The sequence below is a fragment of the Lampetra fluviatilis genome, chromosome 41 (genome assembly GCF_964198595.1).
Source record: "Lampetra fluviatilis chromosome 41, kcLamFluv1.1, whole genome shotgun sequence".
Classification (NCBI taxonomy): domain Eukaryota; kingdom Metazoa; phylum Chordata; class Hyperoartia; order Petromyzontiformes; family Petromyzontidae; genus Lampetra; species Lampetra fluviatilis.
The window spans coordinates 8,702,772-8,726,778 of NC_136315.1; the positions used below are offsets into that span (position 1 = coordinate 8,702,772).

At 44.8% G+C, this 24,007-nt stretch overlaps 1 long non-coding RNA gene across 1 annotated transcript in view; it reads left to right on the forward strand.

The window, feature by feature from the left end:
- The first annotated feature begins 1,345 nt into the window (after positions 1 to 1,345).
- LOC144946606 (uncharacterized) overlaps positions 1,346 to 24,007 on the forward strand; it is a 205,776-nt gene continuing 183,114 nt past the window's right edge. Inside the window, exon 1 of the long non-coding RNA XR_013639912.1 lies at positions 1,346 to 1,607. This is a non-coding gene — a long non-coding RNA (uncharacterized LOC144946606). The remainder of the gene's footprint in view (positions 1,608 to 24,007) is intronic.

The following is a 24,007-nucleotide window of genomic DNA, read 5'->3' on the forward strand; positions in this document are numbered from 1 at the left end:
TGTCACCTGCCTCGCCTGGTATGCAGGAAGTCGTGGGTTAGATTCTGACCCGGACGCCTGCTGTATATTTGGAGTTTGCGGTGTCTCTCTCCCCGTGGTCGCGTGGATTTTCATCCAGGTTCTCCTGTTTTTCCCTCCACATTTATAAACACGCGTTTAGAGTATTTGTTTGTTATACATTCCCACGTGATGATAAGCCACTTTGTTGAGTTTATCATTTGTGATAGCCAGGTCGCTTCTGAAGAAGAGCGAAACAGCTCAGTGGGCCTCATCTAGTTAAATAAATGTAGTTGGGTTTATAGTTTTGTGTCTGTGAAATACTGCGTACGTTATAAGTGTCATAATTATTTACAAAGCAAACTAAGTGGATAGTTTTTGCAAGATAATTATTTTGTTTAAAACGCTTAATACCAATGTGCTGGGTGAGAGGCGTCCCCAAACTGCGCAGGTCATGGCGGTTATTTATTTGACCATACTTCACCACGCCGGTGAGTGATGGGGTTAGTGAATTTCCCACTCAAGTGCAGTTCAACAATAAAGTTTGCTGCACTGGCTTTAGTTACAAATAAATAGTTGCTTATTTAAACGAATTGGCGTTTGTTAAACATTACCGTTCACATAAAAACAAAATCACGAAAAAACGCCGTTATTTACTATACAAAACATGAATTCTTTGTTTAATTTACTTGTGCTAATGTATACGCCGACGATTATCGCACGTGGCGTACGACAATTTAAGCCGCCGATAATTGTGACGTCACGCCAGATTGACACCGCTCCGGTGACGTACTCGACCCGGGCGCGTGACGTCACCGCCGCGAATTGCCCCGGGTGGGTGACGGCGGCCAAGCGGGAAAAACCGTTACACAACAACAACTCCGCGGGCAAATGACGTCATCTCACACGATTAAGGTGGGGGGAGGGGTGGTTTGGTGGGAGGGGGGGGTTTGGTGGGAGGGGGGGGTATGGTGGGAGGGGGGGGGTATGGTGGGAGGGGGGGGGTATGGTGGGAGGGGGGGGTATGGTGGGAGGGGGGGGGTATGGTGGGAGGGGGGGGGTATGGTGGGAGGGGGGGGGTATGGTGGGAGGGGGGGGTATGGTGGGAGGGGGGGGTATGGTGGGAGGGGGGGGTATGGTGGGAGGGGGGGGTATGGTGGGAGGGGGGGGTATGGTGGGAGGGGGGGGTATGGTGGGAGGGGAAGGGGTGTTGAATGAGGGGAGTGACATGACGTCATTTTCGGTAGCTCCGCCCGAGTGACGTCAGCACGAGCCCTCCCCTCCTCCCTCTCCCCCGCTTTGCTCCCACACGGGTGACGTCACGGCGGCGGCGCTTGTCCGTCCGCGCTCGCGTGTGAGGCAGTCGGAGCGGCTGGGTTTGAGCTCCGTTAACACATTTTTTTAACTGCGGTGTAGTCGCCACCTCCACCGCTGTTATTGACTCAACGCTCCCTCCTAAATCCGGTAGCCCGAGGGACGAGACTCGCCCTCGCTCGACTGCGAGACATCGCCTCGAAATCGGCGTTCCCCGAGGCTTGACGACAACGGCGGGGGGGGGGGGCGGCGTCCGGCGCGACCCGAAGACGTCCGGGCAAGTTGATCTAGGCAAGGTCGGTGTTCTCTCTCTTTAGGCCTCTCCGTGATGTTGCGACTTGCGTTGTGGTGTTTTCACGTCGTCCGTGGGCACGGGTTTGTATTGTTTGACCCTCGTTCCCCTGTCCCCTGCGTGCGGCCAAACGCGCAATGTACGCACGCGAGTTTAATAAAACCTCGTGAATGAAATTAAAAAAACAAATACTCTTAAAGTTGCCGGGAGGAGGGTTTGGGGGGGGGGGCAGTAGCTTCGTTAGTGGTACTCAAGCGACTTAATCTGCATGCGGCTTAATCTGCCGGTGCAAGCTGCCGTCCTCGCAGTGACTTGAAGCTTCTCGTTTGCCTCGCGATCGTCGCTTATTAAAACTGGTGTCTGGGGGCAGTCGCCGGACACTCAACCAAATAGAGGGCGATGCTTATGCACGACCGTAATCTCGGTCGATTAACAGCTGATGGCAGTCAACATTCCGTCAAGAGTTGCGGTGTTTGTGCGTTGACTTTGCACGCTTCGTCTCGTGCCTTGTGTAACGACGCTGCTGCTGCTGCTGTTGTTGCTGCTGGATGCCCACTGATTGCGCGTAAGCACCGAGTCTGGGATGGTTTGTGTTGTTGTTGTTGCTGCTGCTGCACGTGCGACTCCGTGTGATCATCCTCGTCCTCCTCCTCCACGCTCGGAGAGTCTCGCCCGCGTTGGTTATGGTTTTGCCGACGTGTACCGTGCCATGTGTTGCAGCATGCGCCGGAGGGGCTCTGTGCCCTGTGAGAGCGGTGGACCTACGGGCTGTAGGAGCCCTGCCTACGGGCCATAGGAATGTGGAATTGCCGTCGTTGCGGAGATGAGCAGCGTCCCGGGTTACTCGTTTGATTCGTTGTTGTGGTGGTGGTGGTGATACTGCGTTGGCAGTGAAGCAGTGCTTTTAAAATATCAATATTCAACGCCATCTAAAGAGGAAATCAGACTGCCCAACTGCAATGAGAGAGATTTAATGTTCTTTCGTAAGCGTTAAAGGTATTTTGACTTGCGTTAATCTCACACGGACAGGAATTTGTGCACTCTACCGTATATTCCCGAACATATTAACGTCGTTACCGTCACTGTGAAGTTGCAGATTTGTGTACTCGTGTATGTACTTATGCAGAATCATGTGTACGTTCTGCACGGTGCACTGCTGTTCGAAGCTTGGCACCTGAGTTCGATTGGTGAAGTATGGTTAAACAACCTCGTACCCTATCGCCGACGTGTAACACGGCGCGAGGGAGACCCGTTCAGTGGTTTATTGAGAGACTCATTCAGTGGTTCATTGAGAGAGCGTGGTAAATGTTATAACGGTATTGGGGAATATATATGTATACAAACTGTGTTTGGGTACACTCGTGTTGTAGTGTTCATGAATCGTAAAATGTTATTGAGTGTAGCCTTAGCGGGGCGTATTATAGTGATGGAAGTTTATGTTGTGAGTATTATAAGTGTTGATTGTATGCTTTCAATTTGTACACTTGTGATGTGTGGTCTGCATACACAGTGTCACACGTCGTCGGCTTTTTGCGAGCGATGTTATCCATAATAGAGGTTTTTGGGTTAGATCGCGTAAATATAAATGTGTCGTTAAACCCACCACCGCCCCACATAAATACGATTATTTATGCGTGCATATAAATAACATATGCAGATCCGTGGGCTTTTGTTTGTACATTGTACACTTAAATAGGATGAAATGTCTATTGTTTGGGGGGTGCATTTTTACAGAATTGTATATATGAATGGGTTTAGCACGTGTGTGTACGCTATCAACGGTCAAATTATGTATATTGCAAACATCACCGTGTGCACGTAAGTATCAACCTGTCAACCCCTTATCAGTGCCCCTACCTTATTACAGACCAATTCAGACCTTATTGGTCACCCCGTGCCCTTATAAATCTCAACGTTCATCCTACAGTCCCATCACAAGAGAGAAACACAAACAAATAAACACATTTTTTTGCCCATACTGAAACGGCTGCACGCCGTATGGACCTAAAAACGACATTTCCTTGTATAAGAATATATGGGTATAACGTTATGGGTTGACAGGTATAGAAGTAGCACATTTACTGTGTATTGTATAAATGTATACATGCACTTGTACGTTTCCGCACGTGCATATTTACAGTACTCGTGTGCACACAAACGTTGGCATACGTATATCATGTGGTACGCTACCATAACCCACGGTTTTTTCTGAAGAAAAATCTGTGGGTTATGCGACCACTTCTGTCATACAGAGTTTGCATTAACTCAGCTCCAGTAAAGTGAGATTAAAGACGCATTCCACATGACATGTCTAGGGAGTTTTTGTCATTGTGCAGTGTGTTTTGCTTTTTTGGCAAGTATTCTATACTATGCTTTACATATCTCTTGTGCTGTTTATTATACTCCACGCTCCATTTGTTATTTGAATTATGTTGGCACATGTGTATAGAAATACAGTACAGACATGCGATTACAAAGCACCAGAATAAGCAGTAAATGTAGCAATGCTGCTTATAATGCTTCGGTAATTAATTTGTCTCGAGTCTTTTGGAAGTTAACCTGTGGTTGTCCTATAGTTAGACTGGCACCTGTCGTTGGAATGTGGAATTTATTAATATGCTGTTCAATACTCGTTTGAACAAATCGCATAGAGTGTCTCCATTCTCACAGATCACATAAGTTAATCGGAGTTGAACATGGATAGTGCTTAGATGGGTGACCACCGTGCATAATGCAGGTATCGGAGGTTGCTGTGGGAATACGTTGTCATCGGAGAACAATGCACCAACATCTTGCTGTTGTATTGTTCTATGCTCTCCAACCCGCACTGACCAGCATTGAAAAGTATGGTCCATAATCCTCACATTTGAGCTGGGAGATGCTTTGACTCATAAATGGGCGCAAATTAGGTGAACATCAATCATTAATTCGCTGTGACGCTTAGCAGCGCAAGGCAAGAGAAAAGCCACGGGTCACAAACTCGTTTAGCAAAACCAATCTTAAGTCGCGTGAATCACCACCTACATCGGGAATGCAGGTAAACAGATTTAATGCAAGTCCTGTCTTGGACCCACATCTATCCCGCCGCCAGTAAATCGTTCTTGGTTTTAGCGAACACATGCATGGGTACAAGGGGGTAGTTGGAAGCTGGGGGGATCTCGAAGGGATTTACGCTCGCGTTACAATGCAGCGTTGTGCCCCTGGCGGCAAAGAAACTTGCACGCGACAATCGAGGGCACGGGCTCCTCATGCCCGGCTGGTGATTGAGCGCCCATGCCCACCCCTCTCTACTGAGGCATATGCACTGTACGTGTTGTGGGTTTAAATAAATTGTAGCTCTTGGCCTAGCTCGGAAATCCGCAGTCACTCGCCTGTGCCCTGTGTCAATAGACCGGCAGAACCCAACACCAATATACAGGTTCGGGTCATGGTATCGGGTTAGTTATTGGCAAATCAGAAGCGTTTTCATATTATCACACCTAAAGGACTGTTGGGCAGTGCTCAGCTTTATTGCTGACCTTGAGCCAGTGGTGGAAATTCCACAGTTGTGTGACAGAGGCTAAGTGAGATAATAAAAGAGTCGGTGTTCTCGCAGCTCATATGAGCATTGGGTCAGTGTTTGTTTCCTTAACTGGTCTTGAACCAGTGGTGGAAATTCTTCATTACTGTGGCAGAGGCCCTTCTCCCCTTAGGGCAACCAATGCTTGCTTACTTTCTAAAATGTGTTTGACTCATTGCATCAACCACAGGTAGATACATATGTAATTGTAGTGATGCAGAGAAAATTAATCTTTGAAGTGGTTAAGAGTAAAACGATTATGGAGAATTTAACTTCTAAAGGATATTCCAGGCTGTGTCTTGGCAAATAATAATGTGCTGTTTACATTACAGAACAAAGTTTCATTGGAAGGGACTAACAGGCAATCTATTAATCTGGTATTAGTTGACTTAAGTGGGATTTGCATGTCAGAAACAAACACAGGATGTCTATTGGCACATGCCTCTAATCTGGCACTTTAGAGGTGGGATGTGGGTATATCATGCACACTCTATCATCTGCACGAAACTCCACCTGCAAAGTTACTTGCTGACCTGTACGAGACAGTTCACTGAGTAGGTTACTGGAAAGCTATCCATTGGGAATTGAGTGTTATCTCTTCTTACGTGTGGGTTGCCTATGGACACCGCAGATTCTCCTGCACGCAAAAATACTCATTCAAAAATTAGCCAAATATTCCAAGTGGGGGGCCTTCCTGAGACTTAGCATCGGCTTTCTCGGCTAAACAAAAAGGACTCATTACTCATTATAATTGATGCTACTACTATTACGTTTCAGATTACGGTGTTTTACGATGCGGTGCAGTGTGAGCACTGCTCACTGGTCATCGGGTTGCTTGGCATATTGTCGTGGCGGCGGAGATAAATGGGCAGAAGAAAGTTGATGCGCGCGCAGACTTGTGGGCTGAAAGCCAACACGGCGCGTCCCTGAGATTGCCGGAGAGATTTCAGCAGACGCAGGCTCCTGCAACGGGTGAATGCTGCTTCGCCGAAACATCTGCCGCTGTAATGTTTTCCTATCCTGCTGGATGATGGCCTGGGTGGGCGACCCACCCGCCACTGCGCAGATTCCAAAGTGGCTCGGCAGATTGAGCCTTTACCAGACAAATGCCGAAAGGGGTTGGCAAAGCCTGCTGTAAAGCGGAAGTCAAATTCTCAGTGATGCCGTTCGTTTGTTAGTGTGCCAATTTAATGCCCTACACTTTCTGTGTTTAACAATTATCCATGGGGGTCTGATTTTGAAATGACATTTTCAGGCATACAATTTTGGTAAACATTAAAGAACTGTTTTGGCAATAGTGTATATGTGCAAACCAAAACATTTCACTGTTTTTATTATGAGCACTGCCGAATAACAAAACACAGTTTGAAGCGGACGTGCGGGGCATAGACTCTTCTTCGCCGTAGTTTGGGAACAGGGAGATTAACTGATAGCTTGTGAAGCCCTAACTTTGAATCAATGTGGAGGCTTTTTCTCTGCCCGCAAGAAGGGGATTCGCCCCAGACGTTCGTTTTCTGTTTAGTTTTATGTCATCGGGCATAAGGCAGTGTTCATTGTGGTGGTTGTGATGTTCTTTTGAGATGGCACACACTAGGCTGTGTCAACTTCCAAGCTAAATGTAACTGCAGTATAAATAAACACGTTATCGCCATTATTATGTAACGTGCATAATGTATAGCCTCAAATGCATGAGCGGCTAAAAAAACTGGCATTCCACGTTAATTTGCAATTTCGTGTTGTAGTAGCAGCGCCAAATGCCGTGCCGTGGGTGGTCGTATGCAATTTTAAAAGAAACTAAAACTTTATAAACATTACTTGCGCTGTTCGGTGGGCAAGTCGCTGCCGTGGCTGCCTGGCCCCTGGGGGCCTCTGTCCGCCTACAGAATTGCCAAAATCGTTTGCATCGGAGTGTGTTCAAAGCAAGCGCGGTGCTGTAGATCCACTTGTGTTCCTAGAGTGTCTCCTCTCATATGAGTATGGGGAGTGGTGTTCATCTTCACTGGCCGCCCGGAGACACTGGATGGAAACTCCCCTTTCCTGTGGAAGGAGACAGTCTTGTTGTGGTGTGATGACTGTTGATATTACAATTACGGTTTTCATTTGTAAGCCTGACAGAAAAGATGAAGAGTTGTGGAATTACAAACTTTATCGTAAACTAGAGGTGAGTTGGCTAGGTTTCTGTGAGGTTAGAGTGCTGAGTCAGCACCACTGAGATCCTGAGTTTGAATCTGGTCAGCCGCCTGTGATGAAACCGTGTTCTCAAGTTTATGATTTAATGACCTTAATGGATAAGCGTTTAGGCATGAGAGAGGTCGAACAGTATCAGTTGCGTGGATGGAGTAGTTTGACAAAAATACATTTTAGCCGAGGAGTAAAATATGAGGAATAAAGATGACATCAGGGATATGGACTCACTTGGAAAACTTAATGTCAGAAATTTAGTAATTAAATACAAGATTGCATAATTTTTTTTATCAAGTAATTGTATTAGTGTCTATTTTATTATATCATGGGACCTCCTTTGCCCTTTGGTCTAACACTGTTTGAGACGAGGCTCAAAAGAAAGCTGTCTCTGGTGTGGACCAATCAGTTTCAAAGACAATGCATATATTATCAGAGTATTTTTTTGTTTGCATTCTGACCACAAGCATTGTGGTTAATGCAGACATGATTCCTTGTTAAAGGTTTCAGTTTGGTGTTTTAACATCTTAACACCTGTTAAGTTGCCAGAAAAAAGGGGAAAAACCTATTATCATTATTATAATATGTAAATAAAAATATCATGCAGTCTGGTGGTGCTGTGGTTATAAAATACCATTTCCAATTCGAAAGGTGCAACTTCATATTATGTTGAGCGTTGAGTCAGCCTATCTATCATTCCTTTGGGGTTGACACGACAAATACTGATTTCCTGGGGATTTAACTTGGGCTGACTAATTCGTAAACCTGGCCCCACATACCATGAGAATGTGGAATTTCCACTGCCTGTTCAGGGTCACCACTGGATACGAGTATCACCCTAAGCTGATTTGAGCAGGTAGACACATTGAATATTAACAGTAGGCTAATAATGCGGTATATTCTAAGCAAATTATGCATCTTCATAGTATGCTTGTGGAATTCCTATGGATTCATACTTTTTCGGGTTACCGTTTGATAGTATTTACGTTCAAGAAATAAAGGCGTGGGAAAAAATGTGCGGTTTGTGGTAATTCATGTGGCGTCGCTTTTCCCTCGCCTTATTCTGCACCGTAGCCTGGAGGAAAAGGCTGCCGAGTTCCTCCCTCCGCCTACTGTTCAGCGCACGCGCACACGGACACAAATTGCGTCCGTCGCTGCTGCCTTTCGCGCCGGCACGCAATGGCAGGGGTACGTTCAGCTCGCCCGAACCGTTCTCGGTCCAGTTTTTATCACAGGGACCGGGCTTGTGTTGGTGCGGCCGATTGTTTATTAATGGCCCTCGTTGTCTGAAATGGGGAAAGCAATTAGCTTAACAGGAATGCGATCGCCCAGGTCTAAGCCCGTGGGCTAAGAGTGCTGGGGAACAGTCAAAGATTGTGTTTATCTAAGGTGGACCTTGTTAGATGGTCCAGTGGAGCGTTTTTGCTCTACGTCCGGTCAGGTGACTGCTCGATTCACAATAACATTTGTGAGTAAAATTCTGGTTGGGACTCTGTGGTCGATACACTTAATAACTTTTGCGCATCAACAGAGGTCATCTGTAGACATCCTCCCCCCTCCTGCCACGTGAATGTGGAATACCCACCACTGGCTCAAGGCTGGCTATGATAGAAGAGTGCCATTCCGTTGCTTGTGAGCCCATTTTGTTTTGTTTTCAGTGGAAGGCTGCCTCTTTTTGCACTGGGCAGGTTACTTGTTTTTTGGCTTGCTTGAAATGAATTCACCCAACCACGCACGGCTCAATGTCAAATTACAAAATGAAATAAACTGTGATGATCGTTAGTCCCTGAAATTGTAAGGAAAATAGTCCATGGAACATTCCACGTGTTATTTCTTATTGCAGTGTTTATATGAAGGCATTTGCTTGTTAACATATGGTCCGTTATTTGTTACCGCGATAAATTGTAGATTTGTCATGCATTTGTTCTAAGCAAACACTACGTGCACATCCTGGATAGACTTGCAGTGACTTATCAGTGGTAGTTGTCTGTTAATTTGGGAGTTAAATAATAGACTTAAATTAACTTTGAAGCAATTTTGAGGCAGGTAGCTCGGCAGCGAGAGCTGTTTAATCTTACTTACATAATGAACGTCGGCAGGCTTGTGCACGAGGTTATGCTTATGAATTAATTGACATTATTAATAGTCCAGCCCCCTAAGCCCATGCCATATTAAAAGTAAAAACTGCATACTGTAAGTTTTGTGCAATGCCTTAATTTGCGAGTGGCCTGAGAGCCGGACGGTTATCCTCCTGGCATATAATTTTGTCTTTAGAAAGGACTTGTGATTAGTTGCTGCGCCTTACTTACGGTTCCCCGGCGGAGCGTTTGATTCCTTGTGAAGATGATGTGAAAACCATCTTGGGCAATGATAACACTGGTCAACAAAAAAAAATTCTGGCCTGGACTTTTGCAGCTGTTTTAGACTAATTTCAGGGTGCTGATTCCAAATCTGATCTCAGATTTGCTCTATCACATCTAATTTTTATGCTATCGGCATACCCCATTTTCATTGATTTTACCCGAAATTAACTCTGTCACTTATGATTGCAAGTTGTTGCGAGTCAGTGACTGCTTTAGTGTTAATATATCGTGCTGTATTTTTAGGATAGTGTGTTTATAATATAATTTTATGTAGATATCCACATTTATTTAATATTTTTCTGCAGTTTTTTATTGAAAATGCAATATTTGATATCTCACAAACCTGATGTGATAGACAAAAACTGATGCCAGATTTGGAATCAGCACCCCAAAATTATCTTAAAACATTTGGAATACCTTATGCCAGAAAAAGTGTGTTGACCAGTGTAATGTGTCTGCCATTGTCTTTGAGTTTGTGAAAACAAAAATCTCCATTCTCAAATAAGCAGTGGTGCAGTGCTCCTCTCCATTGGTGGTTCTACTGCAAATCAAAGTCGTTGTCTCATGCCAGCTCAAACGAGCGTGGCGTGATGCACTTCTCCACTGATGAGTTGGAGCCAGCAGTGGAAGCTCCAAATTGCCATTATGGGGATCAATCTCTTCATAGGATGACCTCGGTTGGCTTCCTGATGAGTGATGTTGAATGGGAGTACTCATCCCAGAAGCATGTTTGGTAAGGTTTACTCTTGGGCATAATTTTTAGCTCGCATCCTTTCGATTATGAATCAGGTGCTTTACCAACTGTGCCACCTGACTCGATTGCCTTCATACGCAAATGTACGGCCCTAGTTCCAGACACTATTGGATTTTCAGACCACGTCAGTTGGTGAATGAGAGGAGCAAATGCAGGAGCATGTAAGTAAAGTAAAACAATAAAATGTTCTGCACTGCCCTCTGCTCCCCACCACATAACCAATCCAAGGAATATCCAGGCTCAAAATCCCTGCTGAGTTTGTTGAGATCTGACACGATCAGGCTTGTTCCAGGTTACTAGATCATCGGCTATCTTTGCATTCTCAGCTGTAAAATATGAAACCAGTTAGGAGGCAGCTTGCCTTGGGGTCAAGTGAGGCTATCCAAACTTCCAGTATGAAGCAATAAAAACGTCCTTTGGTGGCAAAGTAAATCACTGTTCATAATACAGGTTTTTTGGGTTAGATCGCGTAAATTTTTTAAAATATTTTTGCGACCTAACCCAATAAAACATGTAGTATGGATAATATTGGTCGTGAAAGCCTACGTTTTAAACTAAGTCACTGATGCAAGATAGACCGAGATTTAATAAATACATGGGATGAATAAAAATCATATACATTGGATGTACATTGTTGAGGCTCAGAACGAAGATCTTTCGAAATGTACGCACAGGAATACGAGGGCAGTTGCATAAACAGAGTGTGTAGTGTGTGGTGGGGGGTGAAGGAGGGTGCCCAGTGTTACTAATAAAATCTGTGTGCTGTATTCCTGTCATCTGGTAGTGGGTGGCAACATGCCTGAGGCCAGTCCCCATGTGCGACCGGATTTAGGCTGCAAGCAGGGCGCCACATAATAGGAGGGAAGATAAATTCAGCGGAGGGTTTTGGCTGTTTGTAAGAGTGGAGGATTCTATTGCTGTTCTAATGCCCGTTTTTTTAATGTCATGAGCAATGTTGTGTCGACTTAGAGGCTTAGGAATGAATTAACTGGGAGGTGCTATCAGAGAGATTCTCTAGGTCAAATATCCTTGGTTTTAAAGTCATAATTTGACCAAGGGCTGTGTGATTTAGTTGAACAACATATTATTAGCTGCATTTAATTGTTACACTTTTTAGCATCTGCTTGAGTCGGTGAGTTCAGTACAAATACATGATATGATTGCAAACACACTTCGTCCACCTTTGCATCACCTATTTGCAAATTCATCACATTTCTTGGTGGGTGAAAATCGTTAACATGCCTCGTGTGAATACATATGATGTGTCTGTATCAGAGTAAGCAGTGTGTCCGTGGTTTGCGCACGATGGATCCTGAGGCAATTAATTGCCTTGGAAATGTTGCTTCAAACCCAATGGGTACCAAGCTGGAATTAAACTGGGCCATTGTATAAGGCCTTCCCATGTCCCATTTCCACAATTTCTGTCGTGGGCTCTATTGGCCTTTGAGAGGCCCGAGAGCAGCCTAGAAACGGCACCACGGGCCTAGCTTTCATGAGCAGCCATGAGACTCGGCAGCCTCAGCTCCGTTCGCTCCATTTCTCTGACCCTTTTCTCCCCCTCTAACCACAAAGTGGAAAGGAGGGAGAGGGGGTGTGGTAGTACAGCGAGTTGTTTTGTTGATCCTGAAATGACCCAGGGCTCTTACCTGGAAATACCTACCCTGGATCCCATTATTCGTTTAGCATGGAACCTCCTGGTTACACCAGCCCACAGGGGATTATTGTGTCCGTCGTGCAAGGAGGGGGTGGGGAGGGAGGGGCTGGGAGGGGCTGGGTGGGGAGGGGCTGGGTGGGGAGGGGAGGGGCTGGTCACCCCGTGGTGCCCTTATAAACTCAACGTTTAACTTACTCACGCCGGCTTGTGCCCGCCCTCACAGTCGGCCATATTTGCGGAATACACCACGCAGCCGTTGACCCTGGCCATTGACCAAGCAACCCAGCGTTCCTACCAGCTCCCTCCGCAGGAATGTGTTTCGTTTAGCATGGAACCGTACGTGATCATTTTGCTCAAGTTGGGCTGGCGTGCGAACTGGGCTGCTTGACCCATCCTGACCCAGCACAGTTCCCATTGTCTGTGGAAATAAGACATCACGTGCAAGATGTCATTCTCGAGCAGCCAAGGACTGTTATAGGCTTGTCCCCTAGTTGAAAAGTTCCCCTGAATTTATAAGAAATGGGAAACAGTTTGAACAGTGCTCAGTACGTTGGCCCGGTGGCAATCCGTACACGGCTGGTACCGTTCGACTGGTTACTGGGAGCGGCCCAGGGATTTCTTAATCCAGAGCGTGTTCTTGGCAGAGGGGGCTGCCCTGTGCTACCATGACTGTAGGCAATTAATAAGGGAAAGTGGTTTCTCATTCACTGTGCAATCATTGCCTGTGGCAGGATTACATAAAGCGTTTTTTTTTAAAGTGCGCACATGCTATTTATTTTTTAATATTTGTAAGGTGGCTTGCCAAAACAGTTTTAACACCTTTTTGTATGTGCTGTAGCTGACTTTAAGAATACTAGTTTTACGTACGCTTGTTATTGTAATGTAATATGTTTTCATTAAATGCGAGCGCATCAACTGAGTCCACATACATTGTATGGCCCATTTCTTTAAAAAAATATTTGGGCGTAAGAAACAATCAAGAGAACCTGGAGAACACCCACCAAATGATTGGAGATTACACCCACAGATACGGTCAACAGCTTAACTCTTCCATAATAGATGTTATGTGGGTTAGATCGCGTAAATATATAAATGTGTCGTTAAAACCCGCCACCACCCAACACAGCCAACGAGTAAGGGTTGTCACGTGAACAGAACGTGGCCAATTCGTCACTAGTACAGCACTAACCAGTGTGTTGGAGAGCCAAGCGACAACATTTACAATCTGAGTACGACGTTTCGCCAGATCTAACCCAATAAAACCCTCTTATGGATATTGGTCGGCGAAGGCCTACGTGTTAAACAGCCTAACTTTTACTGCGTTTACTTGAGCCCATCAAACTCGATGAATCACAGCTCATAGTCCAACTCTCCAGGGCACACGCACACTCTCTCCTCAAGTCCCCCCACATCATTAAAAGTGGTCGATTCTATCAAAATTCGCTATTCATTTTACGCTACAGGATTACGCGGCGATGACAGCACTTCTGTTCCAGTGAGCCTGGCAGTATTCACCCTGGGTTTGTGTTCCCTTGAAGACTGCGGTTAGAGACATGCTTATCTCGCAAAAGTGATTCAAGAATCAGTTTCAGAATTAAGTTCAGTTGTTTTTGGGTCATTTTTGTGAATTGAGAAATTTTTTTGTTATCTCCTATGATTGGATTCTGGGCAATAATAGCATTATAAATAAATCGTAACGTGCTTTCCCACCTGATGACGGACGCTTGTGTTGCGCCTGAAACGTCGTGATTTCTTCTATTTTATACTCACGTGCTTTTACAGAAAGAACCAAAGAGATGAAAAATAGTAAGGTGTGTCTTCTTTTACACGGCCATTGAGCCTTCCATAACAATGTTTCCCAGTAGCATTTTTTTAACGCTGGCATCCCTGGCCAATATTTTTACTCCACTGAGTCTCATCGGCAGGGTTGCGGCCAATTAAATGGATGATGTTTCAGCTTGCAAATCGAGGCAGATGTGAACAAGGAGTGCTGTTATTCCTACAGTATGTTGTTGTTATGTCTGTCTGCATAGATATCTCTGATTAATGTATATCTCATGCAGCACAGAGTTTGTGACATTTTCCTGAATTGCTGCCCAATGACGATTAAACAAAAAATGGAAAAACCGCCAAATGAAATGTGAATTTAAGCAATGTATGACGAAATGAGGCTATGAATTTAAAAATGGGGGATTTCACGAAATACCGGTACTGTGGGGCATGATTGGCCTTTGGTGACTTCCCGAGCATCTCTAGTTTCCAATTTTCCAAAGAGCTTCTTTAACAGCTTTGGATTATGCGAAGGTACGATAATAGCAAAAAAATCATATTAAGTAACATTTTTCATCGTGTCCCCCCCCCATTCTAATCACGTTACAATTCCCTTGCCTTCAACTTAAGTGATATGTTCATGAAGGCTCGCTTATTGGGCGTTGTGCAAGGGGACGCGCATTGGAAATGGATATTTTTAATGCGCCCATTGTGGAGGCGATTCCTAACGAGGCGTCACTGCAGCCAGAGTGCTCGACTCCGCTCGGAAGATTGTGAGCTCAAATCCTGATTTAGGACCGATTCAGCCTCCTGTTCTTCTAGGCCAGTGGTGTCAACCCATTGTTCTACTGTCCTCCCAACCGACGAGAACCCCCCTTGCCTCATCCAACATGGTTCTGAGACATGAATGTACAAATAGTGGACGACACATTTTTCACCAGTTGTCCATTTTGCGAGGTATCTGAACTAGCTCGTAACTACAAGCAAATGAAAACATTTTAACGGACGCTCTGCGTGGCGGATTTTGTTCACCCTCGCTGGTTACTCCTCTTGGTAACCGCATTGTTTACGATCATTGAGTTTAGAAAGGTCTTTTATATAATTCTAGGTTTACCATATGGATTAAAATTTTATCGCAGTTATTTTCTATTAGCAGATTCATACGTGACTATTCACCAAGGGCTCTCACGCATGATATAATTTCACACATTTATAAATCACCTCACATACTCCCTAGGGCATTGCCGCCGGTTGAGAACCACTGCTCCAGGCTGAATAAAATAGCTACCGATTTGTAGGACATCGACATTGATTGTCCTCCAGCTTACAGACTTGCCCCCGTGGCATGAGAAAGTGCAGTATATATTTCGAGCCACTGGCTCAATGGAGATGAGGCTCATTCCATTGCTTGTTTGAGCAGGGGGACACTTTAACTTAGACTTGAGTGTGCGGCCACTCGGCAACACACGATCGCAGAAGTGTGTGTGCACGCGTGCGTGCGTGCCCACTGACGTGTACAGGCACACGCGTGTATGGCCTCGGGGCGTGTGTTTTGCGGTCCGACCGTAATTAAGCCCATCAGGCTGAGCGGCGGTGCGCAGAGCACTGGCATTGCATATAAAATGACCAAAGGAAGACTCATTAAATCACAGTGACCTCCTGGTTATAAAAGGCTGAACATGTCTCTACATCGGATGAGATAGTTGCATTTTCGAGACGGAATATTTTTTTCAAATTTTAATAACCGTGAGTAGTTTTACAAAAAGCTGCCTCGAAAATGTAAACTGATGCATCGTGAATTTTGATTTAGAGCTTTCGTGACTGCAGGGATTCATATTCTTGGTTTTTTCGGTAAAGTCACGTGGAAGGGAAACAATAAAATATAAAACAAGAAAATTCTCACGACGTTTCGACTGCAACACAGGCAATCATCATCAGGTGTGAAAAATCATCAGGTGTGAAAAACACACCTGATGATGATTGCTTGTGTTGCAGTCGAAACGTCGTGAGAATTGGATTGTTTTATATTTTTATTATTTTATTGTTTCCCTTCTACGTGACTTTACCGAAATAACCAAGAAATATGATGCATAGTGTTTTCATTGCAATTAATCTAAACTAGCAAAAACGTGTATTTTCTCCTCCATTCTTGAATTCAGTGATTTATTTATCGTTGTCAAGGCAATGTCTTCCCTTGCAGCAGTTTGGCAAAGAAGGCTTAATTTTAGTTGTGCAAAGGAATTTCTGGTATGTGCTGGAAAACATTAATCAAGAAAAGCACCAATATTTTATGTTTTATCACTTTGGATATGTTGTAATTCCTGGATCTTTGCCATTCCAGATCTCTCACAGACCTTGTGTCATATTAGAGACTGACCCTGGAAAATTACGCCCCAGGACTACTACAGTAGCTTCAAGAGATGCAAATTGTGCTCCATTATACGCTGTAGAGAGCAGTTCTTCAGTGAGCAAAAATATTCGTCTTCACAGGTGAATTTGGTACAATTAAGTAAAAAGCAAATTTTATAACCGTTATTTTAAGCAGTTACAGCGAACTGGACTAAGCCCATCAACTCGCTTACACTTGAGAACTTAATTAAATTTCAGATGGTTTCCCAAATTTTACTGCCGAGATTTCGGCAGTCCTGGCTCATGCACTTTGGCGTGGATATTATTAACCTTTTATCCAACTTGCCTTCTGAATCTGATCACTGCGTTGAGTTCATGTAGCAAGGAATGTTGCTGTCGTACCAGGTTGATGGCTGGGGTGCCACGGTGGCGAGATGTTAAATACCTCGCCTGGTGTACAGGAGGTTGTGGATCCGACCCCGACTTTGACACCTGCATATTTGGAGTTTGCATGTTCTCGCTGTGGTTGCGTGGATTTTTCTCCGGGTCTTCCTATTTTTCCTCCACATTTAGTAATATGCATTTGGAGTTCTAGATTTGAAGCTTTCGTGACTGCAAGGATTCATATTATTAGGTTTTTTCGGTAAAGTCACGTAGGTAAAACATAAAAATTAATAAAAGTAAAATAAAATAAAAATCACGACGTTTCGGAGGCAACACAAGCCTCCATCTTCAGGTGGAACCATCACAGCCACGACAGCTGTCTCAAGTAAATGAGAGATTGCAGGAGCTACCACTCCGTTTATATAATGGTTGGAGAGGGGGGAAGGGGCAAGTGCAGCACACCATATGAATAAAAAGTGTGCTGCACTTGCCCCTTCCCCCCTCTCCAACCATTATATAAACGGAGTGGTAGCTCCTGCAATCTCTCATTTACTTGATACAGCTGTCGTGGCTGTGACGGTTCTACCTGAAGACGGAGGCTTGTGTTGCCTCCGAAACGTCGTGATTTTTATTTTATTTTACTTTTATAAATTTTAATGTTTTACCTACGTGACTTTACCGAAACAAACTAATAATATGCATTTGGAGTATTTGGCTGCGATGAATTTCCACGTGGTGATAAGCAACTTCGTTGAGATATAATTTGTGATATCCAAGTTGCTTCTGAAAAAGAGCTGTACAGCTCAGTGGGCCTTACCTGGTTAAATAAATAAAGTTTAGTTTAAATAGTTTAAGGTGTGTTGGGACATTGTGTCTGATGACTAGTGACATTTCGACAGTGCTATGCGTGCTTGTGCTTCACAGCAAACAAGGGGCTGAATTAAATTTACTGACTCTGTGGCACTTTTCTGCTCAGAATTAAAATGTTCACCCCCTCTCTTCTTGCATGAGTTTCCTCCGGGGTTCTGCGGTTTCCCTCCCAAAGCTCAAACAAAACGTACGGCGTAACTGCTTTTCATCAGACATCCCAATGCTTAAAAATGTACCTGCAAAATTACGTTATTGTGATTCGACATAGCAGCTGTATCCCCTCCTGTGAAAACTCTCCAGCATCCTCCTGAAAAAGTGTCTGGAGATTCAGTGAGGCGCTTTCCTGGGTAAACAAGCGTAATCATTTGTTGTCACATGTCGCCCAGAGGGTCAGAACAGTCCCTAAAATGCGATAAAACGAGCCTCTGTTCTTCCCTCTGCACACCTTTGACTTTCAAATCCTCATCGACAAGGATAGTGAGTGCAATGCAGGCTCTGAACCTAAAGCAGCACAGCGCTACGCTCACAATTATCATAAGAGCCTTGTGCCTGTCAACAAGCATGTATTACTGCGCAAGCCTCACTCTTCAAAAACCCAGCATGAAGGAATATTTATAGCCCTTATTAATAAAACGTGCAAGTTTTAATCCAGGTGACATGCCTGTAGGAAAAGTTCTGTAATTAGCAGAGCCGCTTTGCATGTTGAAACGTGGCATTTGATACATTTTGTTAGTTTATTTGGTGTTATGGTTTGTTTAGTTCTCCCCATCTGAGTTTTGCTTGCAGCGTTTGGGTTTTGCTTGCAGCCTCTGGTCATGTTTGTCTCACAAGCGGCACAAAAGAACCCTAAAAGAAAAAGCATTTCAAACAAATTTTCCACGGATGCATGAACTGCTTGAAAGGTTCTTAGGAGTCAGATTTGACCGTGGAAGCAGAGGCTTAGCTGATTGGCTAAAGGCCACACTGTATACCATAGTGGGCTTCTGAAAAGCTCCAGAACGGGCACAGCAACGGCAGCTTAAACCTCTTCGCTGGTGTGCTTAAGCCGCTGTTTGGTTCTGCTGCAATCGAAAACGTAGCGTCGTAAACGGCGCTGTACACATCGCAGTGAATTAATGTTGCACTTTGCTGCGGCACGCCGGCTGCGAGCCATATTTTATTCACTAACCTTTTAGCGGATCGCTTTCCAAGAGGCTTGGCCGCAAAAAGGCTACGTTCTTACGGTGGTTAAAAAAAATATGGAGGCGGCTTCCGCACTGCAGATGTAGCAGTAGAGTCACTGCCAAATTCGCAGAGGGACGATCCAGACGCACAATCAAAATCGTTCGACGTGGCATTAGCACCGATGCCTAAAGATTTTATTTTTCACTTTCAATCCTTTCTTTGGGTGCCACTTATAATATTATGTTTTTATGGTTACTGTGATCTCATTTTTGTCCTTTGGCACATGGCAGCATGATGAAAGGACTGATTGAATCTCGGGAAAGTGTTGACATGTACTTTTAATGTCATTCTTTTCATTGATCGCGAACCTATATGAAGAAATGAAGTTGGTATTTCGGTTTGGCTGTTGAATTTTGTATGCCCGTCACAGTTAAAAGCGTTTCCTTATGTCAGAAACACACTTGATTGAACACCGCAAACGAAATGCTTGAGTTTTGGAGTTGCATAATACACATTTCAATTCACACGCACATTGTGTTTGGGTGGGCAGTGGTGTGATTGGTGGATCGGCTCAGCCCATCATCCCTCTAGGGGCTAATAAAGTGATTACCAGTTTGTTGGTTGGTTTTCCTGTATGAAGATCTTTGGCAACATCTTTTTTTAAAGGAATGTCCTTTGGAAAGAACGGCTCTGACAATAGGAATGTGGAATTTCCATCACGAGCCCAGGGTGAGTGACATAGATGTGTACTGCCCGATGCTCATTTGAACTTCCAGCCACTTTGTTGACTGCCATTTGTTTCCCAACAAACCCAGCAGAGCCATAGCCAATTGGGCAGTGATAACGCAGTTTCTTTGTCCCCACCGTAGCCATCAAAACAGTAACGTACAGACCTTTCCCTGACGTCACCGCACTCCGTACCACAAGCTTTTTCTCCTTTCGCACAGAGCAACGTGGAGCAGCGGAGATTAACTTAAGTGTTAACAAGCCATCTTATCAAGGCGTTTTACTCCTGCACCTTAACATGACAAACTCACGCCATTGTTATTGGCAACGGGTTTGCTTGGCTTTGCCAAGGTGCGGCAGGTAAGGTAGTGATGCATACCGCGCTGCATGACTGCAGAGGTCTGCCGTAGCCATGCAAATCGGCTCGGTTGCTACGCTTGCTTATTTGCAATCGAAGCCCTTGTGAGCTTCACCGCAGCACTGTTGATGTAACTTAGGAATTCTTGTATTTGTTTAAAGCAATCGCCGCTGCTCTGGGATCCCATGCGGATTAAGCGGAGTTCCGGATTAGGCAGCACTGGGTCAGTGAGAGTTTTTTCTGCCGCACGTGTGAGATACCTGTCACAACAAACGGTGATTGGGAGCACGAACAGTGATCGCCACAGAGCCGACACCCATAAGACACCGTGGCCTTGCTTGCATACTCACTTAGTCGGCTTATAAATGACTACTTGATGTACTTGTGGTGTGACAGGAGAACTTATTGCACCTGCCGGGGGAAACTTTTTCTTGCCAAAAACCTTGAATTATTTATCAGTCGTAGTGCCACTTATGACGCAGCCCTCTGCGTCGTGTTGGAAATGTTTGTTCCGTACAACGATCATTTGTGGACTCTTGGGGCCTGTATTGGCATTTAAAAAAACCCCGTGAGATTGTGATTAACTTGATACATATTTCTAGTCCACGGTTGAGCGAGTGACATGTCCGTTCAGTCAATCGGAGTTGTGGGGTCTACACGTCAATACTTCGCCATTCTGCTCGGCGCCGGTTGCTGCAGGTGAGCGACATAGAAATTGAAGCATAGTACAGTGCAACAAGGGCTTTTGCTGCACTGATCAGTACTCACAACGTAGCCCAACAGCAGGCTACAACACGTGTTTTATGCTTGGTGGTCCCAAGTAACTGGTATTGGCCAAACATCCCAACGCTGAAAAACAAATGTTGATACTCCGTGAGGGTGGGGGGGGAGTGAAACACGCATAATAGGAATAACCATAAACACAAAAATGTAGTTTTACCCCTCTCAGCTTCTGACATCTGATAATATCGGGCCCATTCTGTGTGATATAGTCACGTGTGTTGGGATATTGCCCACTTATAAATAAAGATGAAGCATCTTACTTTGTTTTAGTGATGCCGTAAGTAAAAAAATCTGTTTTAGACGATGGCCCTGTATTTCTTAATATGAAATGAAACAATGCAGCTCTAAAAGATTTGGCGATATCGGCACCCGCCGTGATGCACGCTTGCCGTCTAGATGAAGTGAGCCCCGACACGTTAATGGGGTACGCTTCTGTGAGCCCCGTGCTCGCTTGCAAATCAAATCCATCGAGATGAGCCAGCCCCCGGTTAGCAATTTCAGCGCAGAAAAAAAATCCACTCTCTTCAAAGCACGCATTCATGTCAATGCGGGGGGGGTAGGGGGCTTAGAACCCTGTGACGGCGGACTGGAGTAAGCAACGTGGCAATGCTCGTTGTGGATCGAGGCGGATTAGCCTGTGATGGAAATTATTGAAGTGTGATGGAGGGCCGCTCAAGTGGCCCAGGCAATGGAAAGAGGCATTTAAAGTAATCTTTCATGCGAGCCAGAAAATATATTGACTTTTATCGCCATTGATATTTGTTTTAAGTTCCCTTTTTTTATTGGCGGTCCTCATTCACTGCGGGGTTGTTTTTGTTGCCTCTGTAGTCACCGGTGCCGCAGTAGCGGTAGTTGAGTATTGAATTATGCCGCCACTATAAAAAAAATGCCATCATTTCAGGTTGGTGTTAATATCCCGTGTGTTCTTCTGGGTACTCCAGTTTTTCTCCTACACGCCAATCATTGGTGTATACATGAGACGAAACATCCGACGGCAAGACCTTCAGGAAAAAAAAAGAGTTCACTCAGTGATGCTTTCTTAGGTAAATAAATACGGTCTTTATAAAGATTATAAATAGGTCTGGCATTGTTGGGTTATTGTGACAGGTATTCGAGTGTTATATAATCATTAAAGTGTTGTATGTTAGTAACGTGTTATACTGTATTTCGCTTATGTTAGTTTCATAATTTTTGTTGACAGCTTCCTTTTTCTTACAAATGTCTATGTTTAGATTTGATGTATTAGTCATTCATAAACTAAATATCATCATCATCTGCAGTGACATTTTTTTCCATGAAGTTCCAGTTAAACCGTATCTGCTTTATTGTAAACGGTGTACTTCAACTGGAAGGGTGTGCAATCCTGAAATACGAGGAAGTTGGCATGTGCTGCACTTGACGGAATATAATGCCCCCTTTTCTCAAAGAAGCAATCCTTCACCCTTGATTGATTAATTGATTGAGAGATTGAATGGTGCTCTTTACTTAATCAGGTGAAAGCGCACTTCCATTTATTATTTTTCTCGATGAGGGTGGCAGTAGTTTCAGGCATTCGTTCTTAGCTGAGGATCTAGAGAACTCTTAAGTGATTGCAAGCATCAAGAGGGAGTCTGAAAAAGGCTAAGAGATCTTTACAAGGATCTAAAATATGCAAAGCGACCTGTGAACACAAAGGAAGGTTACGCGTGCAATACAAAGACAAAAAAACAAAGATCCCCCATATAGCCTGCACAGATTGTTGGGCAAGTGCTCTTAGCGAGCACCTATGAAGGCCAACACGGCTAATAAGGGGGTGGGTGGCCAGCACCACGCCCGGCCGCCTTTGTCTCCCCAGTGACGATGTTTAAACACCACACTTCCGTACTCATTTGAGGATGAGTCGACCTAGGGGAAGCCCAGAACCGGTTCAGATAACCGTCACCGGTGTTGGCCGTGAGCGGGAATCAAACTCGGGTCGCCGGGTTTGTAGCGCAGCGTAGCGCTAACCGCTCCACTACCGCGAGAGTTACATCCACAACAGCACCTCCTATCATCTTACTGCTGGTCTATCTTCAACCAGTCTTAGTCTTTCGTGTGTTCTCATCTGCCTTTACGACTGTTCTCATCTGCCTTTACGACTGTGAAACACTCAGGGTCAAAGTATCTCCGTGCTCGGTTGAACATGGGCTTATGCTCATATCACTTATCAGTAAGTGCTGGAAATTGCATATTTCTGTGGTGGGGGTACAGTTTCTCCAAAATACATATTGTCTTGTCTTCCTCGAAAGCGGTACAACTCGTTAAATGAAGCTCTTGACGGATGATGGTGTAAGTCTACTCACAATCGGAATTCGAACTTGCGACTTTATGACGGCGAGTTACTCCTACCAGTGTCCAGCCTTCTTGACGCAACGCTGCTCTCTGTAAAGTGGGTCCCGTCATATTTTTTCTTTATAGCAGTTTGAGCAGTGGAGAAATGTTTTCTTAACTGACCTATGCTCCTTCTCACCTTGTCTTTAACGTGTGTGTGCGTGCACGTTGGCATCCACGCAACCAATCGTACGCATACCATTGTAGCAGCTGATCCATTGACATGGAGAGCACTCTCCTGTTCGCTGCTGTGTAAGCCAAAAGCAGGCGGATGTAAACAGTGTGGTTACGTTGATGAATTGCATAGCGAGTGTATTCTCGTTTAAACTATCTGCTGCTGGTCACTTGAGTAACTTTAAAGCGTGGTAAATACATCTGCTCGCAATATTAGACAACCCAGTTTGGTGCAGATAAAATAGTGACTACATTAAACCTCCATCCCGGCTGCTGTGTTGCCTCGTGTCGTGGTACAAGGGGTCAAATGTATTTTCAATGGAGAGCATACATTATTTAGGTGGGAACAGGGCACACATTTTCTCTCTCCGTGTAAGGGGTGGAGGTGGAGCGTGTGGCAGCGGGTGGTAGTAGGCAGGAGGTGAGCTCGAATCTTTTACAACTAATCTTATATTTCCTCCCATTTCCTGCATTCTGCACTTGCAAGCGCGCGAGGACGACAAAAAATTCCAGTGCTTTTCGCGAATGAGGAAACCCAGGGTTTTTCCTCCTGCGCTGCGCGTAAACTGAGCTCCGATGACTGATGCTGACACCCACCCACCCCACCCCAGAAAACACGATGAATGTCGCTGTGGTGCACGGCGGCGTGTGGGTGTTTTTTAGACAAGGGCATTCGGAGAACTGAAAAAAAATACGTTCAGCAATCTACGTGGGCACAAAAAGTCCACAGTGTTTCCGTGCTCTGACGTGAACATTTGCCAATGCCCTTTTTCATCGGCGGTCATGAGCCCTCGGCGGGGGATTTTCACATTTCTGTTTCTGGGGGGTGGTGGTGGGCTTGCCTCTAAAATAAGATCAACCACTGTTGAATTTTCACCAAAGTCATACCCATTTTCAGCATACATACATACATAGATTTTATCCAGCCGAGAGAAATTATTGGCTGGATTGACTTTCGACTGTGAT